The 14,828-nt window shown below is 47.8% G+C and overlaps 1 protein-coding gene across 1 annotated transcript in view; it reads right to left on the bottom strand.

Annotated features, from left to right (window-relative positions):
• Positions 1 to 13,799, bottom strand: part of LOC125956537 (uncharacterized) — a 92,596-nt gene extending 78,797 nt beyond the window's left edge. Inside the window, exon 1 of the mRNA XM_049688528.1 lies at positions 13,739 to 13,799. The gene's annotated coding sequence lies outside the window, so the exon portion shown is untranslated. The remainder of the gene's footprint in view (positions 1 to 13,738) is intronic.
• Between the last annotated feature and the right edge of the window lie 1,029 nt (positions 13,800 to 14,828).

The raw sequence follows: 14,828 nt of genomic DNA on the forward strand, positions 1-14,828 counted from the left end.
CTGTGCTCTCTCCCCGGTGTACCGTTTGGTTCGCTGTAGCCACCGGCTCCAGTTACCAGGTCATCCCTTTTTGTTGAATGAAAATGCTCGGCTAGGTTTTGGTGCCATCCGGGTCGAAAAACCGGGTCACCATCATCGTCCGGGTTCGGTACCGATGAAAAGGTTAATCCTCGTCGGAATTAAACTGTTTGCGGTTAATTTGGAATAGCATCAGGTCCGATATGGTGCTGGTGGTGATGCTGATGGTGGTGATGCTGTACCTGGACACGTAATCAGACCACACAAAAGTTTGTGAAACAAAAAAGGAGATAAAGTTTTGTCCCTTTCTCCTTTCTTTTTTTGGAAAGGTGATAGGGAAAGAAGAGGCACACAACACACCCAAATACATCTTATTTCTCGGACTGTGGCAAAATCCTCTTCCTGAACTGTCATCAGGACGTTACAGCAGCAGCATCAGTGATAGCTGCTGAAGCTCATCTGCTGCTTCTCTCGCAGGAACAAGCTTTACCTCAAATCGATAGCCCCGGGACGAGTACCAGGATCGAGTTCAAGTTTCGTGGGCCTCAAACCTCAAAATCGATCCTCATCGATGTAGGGAAAGGACATTCCTCCTACTCCTCCTCTTGTCCCGGAGTGATATGTACTTTTTTACGATTCTGTTTTTCATTTATTTTTATGATACCATCATTCGTGTCACCGCTCGGCCTTCCCCGGAATGCCCTCGTCTTGTGCGTTGTGTGTGGTCCTCTCACGCGTTCCGGATTGCCGTCCAAACGCACGAAGCCGGAACAAATGAAAAAAAAAAACACAAACACACACAAGAACAGGGAGTGGATCAATGTTTGTGTGTATTTATGATGAGCAGGCTATGACAAGATGGCAGCTTCCGAGCAGAGACAGAAGTAATCCAGTGTGGCTTCCGGTGTTCCGGGGGGTGAGAGTGGAAATACTCAGAAATCGGAACGTGACCGCGTGCCCCGGAGAAAGCTGTTTCGATGCGATGCGAAGTGGTGTTTTTTTTTGTGCGAACAGGAATTATGGGCCCACGTCGTTTCCTAGTGTGCTGCTGCGTGAAAGTTTTGAGCACTTAAAACGCGCATCGATCGGCTGCGTAGCCCGATAGAGACATCACACGTCCGGCCGACCGGCAGATCGAATGTGCGAAATCCGATTTCAATCACGGGACAATACACGAAACGAAATCGAACGAAAACGAAACCGGAGCAGCGTTCCGAAAGCTTAAGCTTCTGTACGTGTACGACGTTGAGACCGCGATCCGTGGACCTCCGAAGATCCACTTAACTTTCTCCAAACTCTGGAACAGGAATTCGATGCGAACACACACACACGGTGGAGTTACGGAAAACGAACTTCCAAGAAACGAAAGACACACGAGATAGTCCGTGTGGCATGCGATGGTCCATCATCCGAGGCCGAGGCCACGAACAACGGGAACCAGAGACACCGCTGTCCAACAAAAAAAAAACACACACCGAAAACCAAAAAACCGACAAGAGAATTGAGAGATAAAAAAACCGACACATTCCGCTTCCTATTATTTCACGGAAATGATGTCGTTAGGTTAGCAGCGACTTCAAAGATCGGACCGGCACACGACGACAAATCATACACCAGGGAGAAAGCGCCGCTTCAGCGTTACGGACCGTGTGTGTGTGTGTATGTGTGTGTGTGTGTGCGGGCTTGTGCGTCTTCATTGCTCGTTGGAACTTTTATTTTCTTCAAACATCAACGCAAGGATGGCATCTTTTGCGACGGTTTGAATAGGCTTCTCAAAGCAACGTTCCGCGCGTTCCGTAAAAAGTCATCCTCATGATACGAACACACACACACACACAAACACAGTCAGTCCTACGAAAAGGAGAGGAAGAGAGAGAACGAGCGATGAGAGGGATCGACCGTACGGACAGGATATGTATTATTGTTGCTCCCTTCTTCTCCTTCAGTTTCATCCCCCCCAAAAATCCCCCAACCGCTGCTCGCTTGGACGGCTGGAACGCTGGCAAACGAGTTTATCGTATCCTCGAGAGGACTTAAGGATGTGCAATTTGTTTTATTACTCCTTTTCTGGTCGGAGAAGGACCGGGCTGCGCGGTGAAAGCCACTCCACCACCACCGCACAGCATCCGGTGACCATTGATCCACTTAAGATTGTCATTTTTTGACGCCAACAGCCCGCTCCCTTCGGTAAGCGGCGCAGTAAGTATCTTAGTGTGTGTGCGTGCGTGCCACGAGGGAACAATGGATCTTACGCTACCACCGCTGGGACCGACCGGCAACCGTGGACATTCATTAAAGAAGTGAAGCGTTCCGCTGGAGAACATTTTCTTTTTCCCCGGGAATCGGGCCCGTCCGGTTTGATACACCAGATACACCGGCCCGTTACGATATTTCGTTGCTTCCACCACACTAATTGCAGTCCTGGCAAACCACTCCTTAAACTCCTTGCTCCAATGAACCGGACGAATATTCCAGGTCCATCGGAATTCGTGCGACGTTTTCCTGCAACCCTTAAGAGCAACACCGCGGTTATTATCCTTTCCCGTTTTTTTTTTCCTTTTTTTGGGAGCGAAGAGTGGGCCTTGAAAACGGTTTTGGTTGGTTGGTTGGTTGGTTGGTTGGTTGCGCTTAATTGTGAGCATAATTTATGTCTCATTAGCGATTTTCCGGCTCGCGTACGCCTCGCGTTCATCATGCGCTCGCTCGGCTGTTAAAGCAGCAACTCCAAAAAGACTCCAAGGACTCTCGAAGAAGGTCGCTCGAGGTTTCTTTTTTTCGGGTACTATCGTCGCACCTTTGCACCTTCGGCAGTGTCTTGTTCGCATCGCAGCGGCACTCCTTTACCTTCCCATTCACTCCCAACACTGCGAGTCACTCGAGTGAAGAAGCAAACGCCCGGAAAAGCGAAATGGAGTCCTAAGGAGCTCGGAGACGACGACGATGACGACGACGAAGGTTTTGGTGAAGGTGGCGAAGACGGGAAGAAGGATGGCAGAAAAGGACACCAGCGGGCTCTTCCGCATTGACACAAGCTGTACCAGGTTCAGGTTCAGGGCGGTTCGTGAGCGTGACACCAAGACATTCTCGACGCAGCAGCAGCAGCAGCAGCAGCCGCCGCATTTTCCGGGCATGTTCGTTCGTTCCGGCCATGGGGATGTGTGGCTCATGAATAAATCATTGCAACCCCGGGACCGGACACTGGGCACCTCGGGGACCGCTAAAACGCCAAAGGAAATTTGTTCTTTCCCGTCCCGAGCACCAAGAAGCAGCTCAAGGAAGCAATGTGGCCGAGGAGTTCCTGGTTTGCCCCAGCATGACGGCATGCTCTCGGGGGTCTCGTGAACCACTCGTGGATCGTGGCCTGCGATGCTGCGTGATGCTGCTGGTGCGTGTGCCGCACCGCACCGTAAGCCGTAGAGGATAAGCATTTCAATAATTTTCCGCCCGAAGATCACCGTTTTATTAGCTCGCCATTTTTCGCCCGCACTCCCAGTGGACCACGACGACGACGATGGTTCACGAGAACGTTTATACCTCATTAAGAACCGGGTGGTGATGGTGGCCCACCACCACCAACACCACCACGTACCACGATATATGTGATCGATGAAAGCAGCTCGCGCTGGACGCTGGCTTAAGCTTGTCGGGACTTAAATGTGGTTTTGATTTGTGATTTCAGCGTCTTCGAGGCGAACACTTTGTCCAATTGGTCGTTCCGGTCACGATGGTCCGGGGTTCCGGGACCGGCTCGAGGCGAGGTATCAAAAGCAAAAGAAAGCTGTTGTCCCGAGCACCGTGGACCCTCTGGCACGGGATCGGTGTCGCCTGCGCTTGCCGGGGAGCTGTGTGATGGATGCGATCGAAGTATTTCATTTATCATGCTCACCTACCCAACCCAACCAACCTACAACAGCTCCGGACGGGGTTCCGGGGACGGTCAGTAGAGTAAAGCGAAGGTGACTTGCTTCGAAATCTTCAGTCACGTAATAAATGTGTTTTGTGTTGTTGCAACCATGGCGCGCACACACACACGTCGGTAACAGGACGACAGGATTCACGGTTGAGCAAAAGTAACTCATTCGGATAAAATTTATGGCCGCACGGACCGACCGGCACGACCAGCCCGGCTGGCCAGGCCAGGCGGAGCCCCGGATATAATGATTGTGCCGCTGGAGGTTTTGGACGCTACATATGACCAACGGCGCGTGTAAGTCTGCGTGTATGTCCCTGTCCCTGTTTGCTAGTGTCACCGTGCTGACAGATCCACAAACACTCAAAGCGGCACACAACTTACCGAGCCATAAAATATTCATTTCCCTTTCGCACGGTCCCAGTGCCCATCGGTCATGCCTCCAAAAGGGGCTTGAACGGGTTGTGAAAATGATGGAAATACACTGGAAACATTTTAATGTTTCGTGCGTGCTGCTCTCGGGAGACGGAAAACAAATGGACAAGGACAGGTGGAGACAGGGACCCTGTCGGATGAAGGTACGTGGATTTGCATTCATCACCACCTGATTGGTTTTGCTACGTTATCCATCCGTTCCAAATGATTTGGGAATTTTCGACCATCATCGTCGTCGTCGTCGTCGTCGTCATCATCGTCTGGTCGTAAATCAAAGCAAAGAGAATTGCAGGAGAAATGGGTTTCTCACGATGGATCCCGTTTTTGTGGATGTCGTTAGGAAGGAAAGTGGCACGTGCAGTACAACACTCCATTCCATTATTGTTCGTGCTCTGGCTCTTACTATCCGGTACGAGTATCTTTTGTCGATATTTCACAAAAAGCTATTTAGGAGCTCGAACGAAAACGAAAACGCTTTGTCGCTAGTACTTGTCTTGTCTTTGTTGGGGAATCTCATATATTTCGCTTTTAGAATTCCATAATCTATAGTTTGGCTCTAGAGGTTCTCTGCAGTACAATACTTGGAAGCATGGTGGAGGTGGTTTAGTATAATACCATTACTTCGTAGAAAGCCAGTTGATGGTTTGCGCAACATGTGCTGTGCTTTTCTTTGCATACAAGAGAATACATTATCCGAAAATCTAATCTTGTTTTTGGGAAATACAGGATCCAATTTAAAGCCCATAGATTTTTCTTTCACCACAACACTATACCCAGACTGATGTGTGTCGGTATAGTAGGCCAATTAGACCTCTAAATAGAGATGGTTTAAGCTATGAACGTTAAGCTTTTAAGATAATCGATTGGCTAAAACATGAACAATGATCGTGAACTTAAGGAGGCATGAAAAGGTCTGGCTTTACAATATATGCTCAATATACGATTTGAATAATATATAACGATCCAAACAATACTTTTTCTCAATGAAAACTAACATTACCAAAGATTCTTTAATATTGCTTCATCGAATTACTGTAAGATTGATTGTAAAGTTGCAGCTTGTAGACTTTGTGTAGACTTTGTATTCTTTTCTATGCTGGGTATCGTTGTTATAAAAATGATTAGTTCTCTTGTTGATAACATTACCCAACAGTTCATAACACTTAAATTGTAGTTTTAATTATAAAACAAACAAGTTTTGAGACTGTGTTGTATTCAAAATTATGATGCACACATTTGTCGTATGGTTAGCTTCAGGATATGTACTTTGTATTTTAGTTTTAATGCGCTAGTTTTAAATAGTCAAGTAGGGTACAGCCCGTTGACTTTTTTGACCAAATAAATAAATAAATAAATAAATACATAAATCAATGATAAATTTGCTATTGATCGTTTGATGTTATGCTATTGATCTGCTATGCAATTGATCTGTTTGATGTTATTGATGTTAAGTGTTCTATGGCGAACATTTTTAGAAGTTTCCAGGAGTTTTTTTGGCATATATAAGAACGGGCGTACCGTATGTTTAAAGTTTTCAAGAGTTGTTAATCCACAAAGTGTGATAAACTTTCATTTGCTAGTTGAAATATAAAATTCAAAATAGTTTTTTAGCAAGTGATATTTTGTTGAATGCTTCTCTAAGTAGGAAAATATGTGATAGAAAACCAACGTGCGAATCATTCTCATAACGATATATCATCCAACACAATAGTATCATTTGCATACCGTACGCCAGTTGCACAATGAAGTGCTGCTTGGTCAACTTATCCTTCGCTCGCTTTACGTGAATGCAACATTGGCCCCGTGTTCGAATGTGTCAAAGGGCCAATATAACTAGCAACGGATTGTTTCACTCACCACACAAATCCACCAACATTGTTTGCACCTCGGAATAGGCGAAGAAACATGCAGCAACCCTGTGCTGCAGCTTATCGCCCATAAACCGGACCATCCATTACCCGGCATGGAATTCAAAAGGCCGTTTGCTTCATTTACCATTTGAATTATTGAACCACACAGAGCGCACACACGCACCCACACGCAAGACAGAGCCAGAGTATACCATGTTTTCTTATCATCTTTCAAGCGCTCCGATTGAAACTCGTTCCTCCGTTCGAAGCGAATTCCGTTCTCGTCCGTACAACGTTACGGTTCGGTGCCACTGAAGAGGAAGTTTGTACCACCATTGCTCGAAGGCATACGAAGCGATTGAGAAAAACGGGTCCACCTCGAGTCTTATTGCCGCAGGAAATATCATAGAGAGGTGGTGTGCGACCTCCACCCACCTCCTCCCTATATGCTGAGCATATGTGTCTTAGAAGAGCCTCTCCACTAGACAATGCGAAATCCTCCATTCGCTATTCACTTCTCTTTCCTCTTGGTTTCATGTAAATCGGCTCAGAAACATGCTCCTCGACGACTCGTTCGTTCGATATTTGTCTGGGGAATGGGGAGAAAGACAGAGAGCATAAAAACATCCTCGAGCGCTCGCACGAACGCTTTACATATCACCACCATATTAGAACCATCACGCCTCTTTCCCGGGGCAGAGCAGCACTAACAACGCTTCGGTAACGAATTTTATGGGTGCCAACTAAACGATTATGCCCTTGGTGTTGGGGTGTTGAGGGAGAGGAAAGAGAAAGAGGGAGAGTAGGAGGACCATGCGACCGTGCGTCACCCAACGTCGGGCGGCATCTAACGAGGGCAAATGAATCAAACTCTGGGCGTCAATGCCGATCCCGGCCAGGGACCCTCCCGGGGGGTGGGTGACACTATTTTGATGGCCAATGGCTGATGCCGCCTAAGACGTCTTGTCCGGGGGGCCACAGATTGCCTCGTGAGGCACACAAACGCTCGAGAAGAACCGAGGTAGAAGGGGTTTTTGTCCCCGGTTGCCACCGATGCCTCGCAGATCAATTCATTTGAGAGGACCACACCAGGCAGCCCCATAATCCCATTCACCACGACCACGGGACAACGACGGGTCCCCGAACACAATCAATAGACGCTGAGGACGACGACGACGACGACGAAGACGATGATGCTGCTGCTGCCTGCCTGGCTGCCTGGCGGTGTCGATGATATTCATGATATCGAAACCAAACGGTTGTGGCTAGCTGGCTGGCTCATTGTCGATGCTCGAGACTCGTCCGCCGACTGGTCTCTGGCCACAGGGGCTGGTGATGCAGGAGAGGAAGAATGCTAATAGAATAAAATGAGAGCTCCTTCCGAAACGACCCTTCCGGATATTTCTCGTTAATTTCTTCCCCGAGACCACAGCATACGGTTCCGGGCGCCTTCGAAGACGATGGCCCTGGACTGGGCTGGCCAGGGTTGGGCTGGTTGACGATGATGCGTGCACTCTTGGGCTAATATCCTTTTGCTACTTGGTGGAACTACGAGTGGACGACGATGTTTGTCTTTCGATCTTCTGCTTCTACTGCTTCTCGCACAGAAATACGTTACCACTTGATAATGCATTACTGACCCGTCCCCGGGGTACTAGCGCATACATATGTCTTTCGAGTTCGCAAGACGCCATGCACGGGGGAGTGGGGACCATTAGAAGGACGAGGAGCACACACACACACACACTATCAGTGCCATTATTGCATTTAGGGGCTTATTTTAATGGCAAACTTTATCGATGGGAAGCTGTCAAGCTGTATGCAAAGGATTCGTTTCATAGAGGCAGAAAGATGACGATGCTGCTCACGATGACGATGACGATGGTGATGATGGTGATGATGATGGTGATGTATGATGTATGGTATGATCGTACGAGCAGCCGTTGTGCGTTTGTTTTGCCTTTCGAGAATCGATTTCACTTCATCGAAGCGAACACGAAGGATCATGTTCAAACATAACATCACTCTACTGCGCCACGCCACAGCAATCACAGCACTCAGTTCAGCTCAGCAAAAATAGCATAAATCTGGGAAGCTCCGGATGGTCCAACCCATCCAAAAGGGGAACCATTTTAATTGGAAGCCTTGCAATATCCAACAGCTCAGCATTCGAGCTCGATTCGTGCCCGAAAGTGCAAGCGTTGTTGCATTTCCAGCTTTGTGGCACAAAACCAGTCGACCAGATCGTTGACAGAAAGATGACAAAATTAGCCATTAAAAAGCACAAAGAGTCTAAGCTGCCCATCAGCAGTTCTGTTCGCAAAGACCGGTGGATAGAGAGAGTCAAGGGATTCACAACTTTCTGTGGGACGACCGACAGGTGGAGACCGACCGATGCTTTTGTCCCCCTTCCCTCCCTCCTCCAACCACCCAACCATGCTCGACCGGATGGTCAGGATTGAAATTTATTTTGTTTTTATTTTCATCATCCCTATCCCGGGCTGCCAAGAGGTGGTAGCGAGAGTAAAAGAGCCAAATGGCAAGGCAAAAAAAAATAAAAACCCAATGCGCTCCCAAACCCCCGCTGGTCCCTGGTAGTACAACGGGTATCCTCCTGATTTATTTAGAGGACTATAATTTAACTTTACGATGTTGTTGATTTATAGGTTTTTCACCATTCTGTTGGCAGCGTTTTTTTTTCTTGTGGTTGGGGAGAGCGAAAAAATAGAGAAGAATTTAGGAGCCGAAGGGCTTGGCGCTCCGCAGACGGTCGGAGCGATGCGAGCGGCGGTCGAGGGATAAAAACAACTTTCAAGCTGCTCACCTCAGGAGGTAGCCTCGTGAGCTCGTGACAGTCATAACCGTGGCTGAAGTTACACCGAAGTGAGCATCATTGAGTGCCCATTAGCTGTGTTATGCAGCTTTACTATTGGCCTTTTTTATGTATCTCCAATGGATGAGTAAGCAAAAAACGTTGTTTTTGAAGTTTTGGATTAGTAGCCCCAGTTAATTACAGCAAGATGCTGAACAAACAGCTTTGGGTTTTGATCTTCGAAGAGAAAAAGAAAGCAAACACGCCGTACATCACTGGCGCGTTTTGCGTTTTGGGTAGAACTAAACCTTTATGGTTGCTGATCAATTAAAAAATCTGCAAGCAACAATTCAATAAACTCTGGGGAAATAAATGGGTCTAACGCAAAATTGTGTCAAATAAGTGATACTATAAAATATTTTAAAAATCATATTACTTCATGGGGCATGTTAATAATACGACAATACAAACTCTATTGATAAAATTAACCTTCAATTGTAACAAATTAAACAAGAGATTGATTGCAAAAAAGGAGTTCAGTTATGTAAATCTCATAGAATTCAACAATAGGTAGCTTTATCATACAATTTAAATATTAGGTCTTAAATATAAAATATACTCGTTGATACACTTCAGCCGTGCATAGGAATGAGATCAAAGGATCCTTTAAATAAGTAATTTAGGTGTATTCACTAGTTGGAATACACAATGTGAATGTACTCTAGTTTTTATGCCATCAGGGTATAACAATAATACCGTGATAGCTACGACGCTACACCAACTTATAATGATTGAGTTTTATAGTTGAATTGAAACTTGCTGTTACTTGTAAGGTGCTGGTACTTTGCAACGATCATTTTTAGAAGTATGAGACCCCATAACCGGCAACTTATCTAACTAACGTTGGTCCATAAATTGAAGTACAACATAAAAAATTAAATCTACACTTGCATAATTTTGTCCGACTTGAATCTTACTTTCACAACGCATGTCAATATACGTAAACTAAATAAACGGCAAAACATAGCTGTTACACCGGTATTGAGTTTAAGCTATTTCAATATTCAAGAAAAGGAATGTCCATTCTTATAGCATTAGTTTAATTGCCAAGTAATGTGCAGTTTTTCGCTTTACACAAGTTCTTGTGCAAGAAATGGAAGCATATTGTTGAAAAATGAGGAGTAAATACAAACTAAATACTTCCTTCCTAAACTATACCTTTCATCAACATTAGGTGGTTTGCCTGTAAAAAAAAACAAAAAAAAGACCGCCTGCGTGCCGTCTAAATAGTCCCATTAACACATAAACAAAACCACACTTGCTTGTGATCTGGCTGGCAATTGCATCCTTAAAATAGTCCTTTGGTGACTGCTAACCATCTTGATTGATCGGTCAAAGTTTAGGAAGGCGTTCCAATTTTTCCAACAGCCCTACTGCTCCCGAAACCTCCTGTCCAACACACACACACTGGGGGCATCCTTATTCAAGGCACGGCCCCTCGCATAGGGCACCGGGATTCGACGAATGGCAAGTGGCAAATGGTTACAAATTGAATCACCACCGGACCAAAACTGTTCGCCGCCCGGGGCTTCGTTTCCGCCCAAAATTCAGTTTCGTCATGTTCGATGTCAATTTCAATTTTCTTATCATAGCCAAACCCATCACGATCTAGACCGTTCCACGCGAGCGCGGGGAGCTTTTCGAGAACCCGGCTTATCCCAAACAACACGCAGCACCCCCTTTCTTCCACCATCCGACCGAAGAAAAAGGAGCAATCAAACTCTACCCCCCAAACGGGCACTCAGACTGCCAAACACACACAGCGAGGAAGCCAGTCACATTGAACTCGGATCGAATCAGTTGGAAAACTGCTCGGTCACATGGGTTGTTGTTGTGCGTGTGTGTGTAAGTGTCAATTTGGCCACCGAGCATCAGGCATCGGGGAGGGGGAAGGTATGCAGATATGTATGTCAGTGTCAATTGGGCCCGGCACGGTCCCACGGAAAACGGGATGCGGATGCTGGGCAGTGGCAGTCCGGTCCGGAGTACCGGAAAATCGGATCTAATCTGATGGGATTGATCAGCCGTTTGATTGAGGAAAACGTTTTACTGTCCGTCGGATTGGTCAACCATCCTGGCGTGGCGTGGCGTGGCGTGGCGTGGCGGTGTCGGATACAATTTGGACCCGGCAAATCATATGCTTCCACGATTCCATTGGGCAGTGACCGTGCCCCTTTTGTGTGAGTTGTGCGTTTGATTTGATAGACGGTCACCGTTTCTGTTTCTGCTCTATTCACACGCTGCACTGTTGCTCTATAACTTCCAGGACAATATAAGGTTTTCCGCTAAAGTCCTGCGTGTCACTCACCTCTCCTTATTTGGATTTGGAAGTGGATAGATAGCTGGCAAAGTTTGTGCGGCTGAAAATAGCCTATCACTCTCTCTCTCTCTCTAGTACTCTACCGTTATTGATGCCAATCATGACATGGCGATTACTGGCCATCAAACTCAAACTAATGGTTCAGGGTTTTTCTTTTCTGTTTTTGTTGTTTTTTTGGTTTGTTTAGCGCCAGTAAATGGTCTATTTTGGGCCACATCACACCTCGCACTGACATCCACAAACCGTGACGCAAAAGCCACCTAATCGCGAGGAATGGCCAGCATCGGGAATGATCGGTTCCATTGCAGGGAAACCACCCCTAAGTACCACCTATTACGCACTGGCGCACCATTTTGGGATCAGAGGCGGTAACGTAATCATTGACCGCAAATGGAAAAACAATTCACCTGAACCTGCCCACCGGCGGGAACGGCCACTAGTAGTACTGCTTCACGAGAAGCCTGCTTATGGCCTCTTCCCGTGCTCCTGATGCCGCTGGCATGATGATGAAGTCGAAACACCACCACCACCGCCTGATGTATAAATACATTTTTGCTAGCCACAGCCCTAGACCATTCGAAGAAATGATTGCCTTGAGCTCAGCTGCTCCCTCCCTCCAAAAAAAAAAAAAGATGGTGCGCCTCGAGTGCGGTGGCTACATGGCCGCAGCAGCAGCAATGAGACGAGGGATCTCCCCTTGGAGAGTTGAAGTACTTCATGCCACCGGTGCCGCCGTTGCCGTTGCCGCCGCCTCCGGGCGAGTTATTCTTTTTCCAATCAGTAGCATCAGTCAGAACAAATTGAATTTGTGTTACCGTGTGCGGCGACTTAGGGCTTAGGGGCTTCAAGCGATGCCATCGGATGCGATGGCGGCACAGGGCGGCCTTAGCAGCCATGGATTGGCTGGTCCCTGGAGATGGTCGAGCTGGGGCCGGTGCCAGTGCCGGTGCTGGTCTGCCCATGCTGCTCACATAATGTATGCCCTCGGTCTCGGCACGGCACGGCCTAAAACCAAATATATGGCCGACCAACCGGAAGCGCTCGTATCGGGTGTTCCGGTTCCGGGGCCGCAGGAAGGTAAAGCGCGTTCAACGCGAATAAAGTTGGCTAATGCGTTTAGCTTTGAAAGCTTCCCTGAGTCGACGGTCTGGTACTGGTTACTAGGAAGTGATCCAAGCCATAAGCTGATCGAGAAGCCCCTTGCCTTTGGGGGAGAATCTGTTTCGGGCACAAGTCGGCGGCAGCATTATCATGCTCGGTAACGTACGTTGTCTTAAAATAGTATTGGCTGGACCAGAGAGGGAGTATCATGTTGGACCTTCAACCGAACCAACGGGAACTAAGAAGCAATCATCAACCCTGTACCGCGTGACGTCTGCACACCGCTAACGGTTTCGAATCGTCGTTTGAAGCGCCATAGACGCGTTGGTCAGGAGGCCCCAAACGAAGAGAAACGGAACGGCAAAGAGAAGAAACAGTAGAAAAAACTCCACAACCCACCATTAAGCCTTGGGCAATCAGTCAGAAATGAAAAGCACCCGTGCATACATAACTCGGTCTCGAGAGAGAGAGAGAGAGCGACGAGCGCAAAAATTTACCAAGACAATTTGTTCCCCCATTTTGCCTAGCTCCATTTGGCCAGAATTTTCTTCAGCTACCGTTCTGTTTGTGTGCTCGTGCCCTGTCGGGGTGGATGACCTTGGCGAGAGCATGATTCTTATCTGAGTGCCAATCCGGGCCCGAGTGTGCGATGATGTGCTCGGAACATTTACGATAATATCCTGACAAATATTGCCATCATAATTCCTATTATCCATCCACCACAGCCAGTACAGACGACGGCGACGGTGTGTAGATAACACAAGGGATGAGTGTCAAGCTGCTGAGCATCTTATCTCAGGGGAAGATGCGAAACATCCTCAGGTAGATTTGCGCTGCTCGTCCGTCCCGTGCACCGCCGGACGGTAAATCGATCCGCACCACACATTAACCATATGCTACGGGCATTAAATCAACCACGGACCACGGACCGGGAGGCTGAGCTAATAGCGAAATTATAGATAAGCTTCATCAAACCGCTTTTGCTGCCCTGGATAGAGAAGGCCTGGTGGCGCTGGTGCTATAAAGTGTCGCGTAGTATCGTAATCTGGGTCAACCATACATCGTCAGCTTTAAGCCGGGCGATCTTAAACGGCCATCTTCAATATGCAGAGCACCACAGCAACCATTGAGCAAGTGAGTGAGCAAACACGCTGCATACACCATTAACATCCATGAAATGTGGCCAAGCAGTAAAAACGTTCAAACACCCATAGAGAGAGATAGACACTTACCTTTGTGTTCCGTTTCTACACCGCTTTACGCTTTACTTTACGAAATCGTCGACAGCCACACAAAAACACGCACGCACACAAAAACACGCACGCACACGCCGCCGGTATTCGATGCACACGCTCTGGGGCCTACTTGATGATAGTCCTTTGTTTAAACCATAATAAATCCACTTAATAGATTATCCCGTTCCGCACACGCCACTAACACCGTCGGCCCACCGACGACGAGCTGCATCGCTCCATCGACGTTCGCACATAGGGCACCGGAACCGGGGATGGTTTGCACGGAGACTCGCGCACTCGCGGGTGCAGCAGCCTTCTTACGATTTTCCGATTACTTCGATTTCACTCCTCCTGCTTCTCCTGCTGCTAACGGTCGCTTCGACAAGGACAGCATCGTCGCGCGTGAGACGACGTAGTTTGACAGATGGGCTCACTACTTGGCGCTCACGCTGCTCCGGCTCCGGTTACATCAATAGCACATCTGCATCCACCGGGCGTACACACACACACACACAAACACTTAGACGCGAACACTACCCGCAGCCGTAGTGGCTTCTCACTTTACACCATTTAGTGGCTTCTGTCGGCACGGATGCTTCTGCTGCTGCTGCTGCTGCTGCTGCATCCCCGTTTAGCACTTGTTTTCAATGGTTGTTACAACGCGCGCGTATCACTTTGCTCTGTCCGCTTCCTTTGTCTCATCTCCTGCATTCCCTACCACATACACACACACACACACACACACACACACACTTTGCACTTCCACAGCACACTCGCGAAACCACTAGACACTAACTGCTACTGGCGAACGTAGCAGTTCGCCTTTCCCCGCGTTCGCGCGAAAAACAATCTGTGAACGGAATCACATCACTGAATGAAATGGCCCCGGATGATAAGTGCTAACGGAATGGATCGTGTTTCCTCCCCATCCATCCCGGTCCATCGGTGTCGACTCCAATCGATCCGCTTTGTGACGCCTTTTCTTTGCCGGCGTGTGCGTGACTAGCGCCGGTATTTTAGCGCCAGAAAGGAAGCAAACTGCTCTCCATTGATGCTACTCGCTTGCGTAGCCGGTCTTTAGCGTCTG

Source organism: Anopheles darlingi, chromosome 3 (genome assembly GCF_943734745.1).
Source record: "Anopheles darlingi chromosome 3, idAnoDarlMG_H_01, whole genome shotgun sequence".
Lineage (NCBI taxonomy): Eukaryota > Metazoa > Arthropoda > Insecta > Diptera > Culicidae > Anopheles > Anopheles darlingi.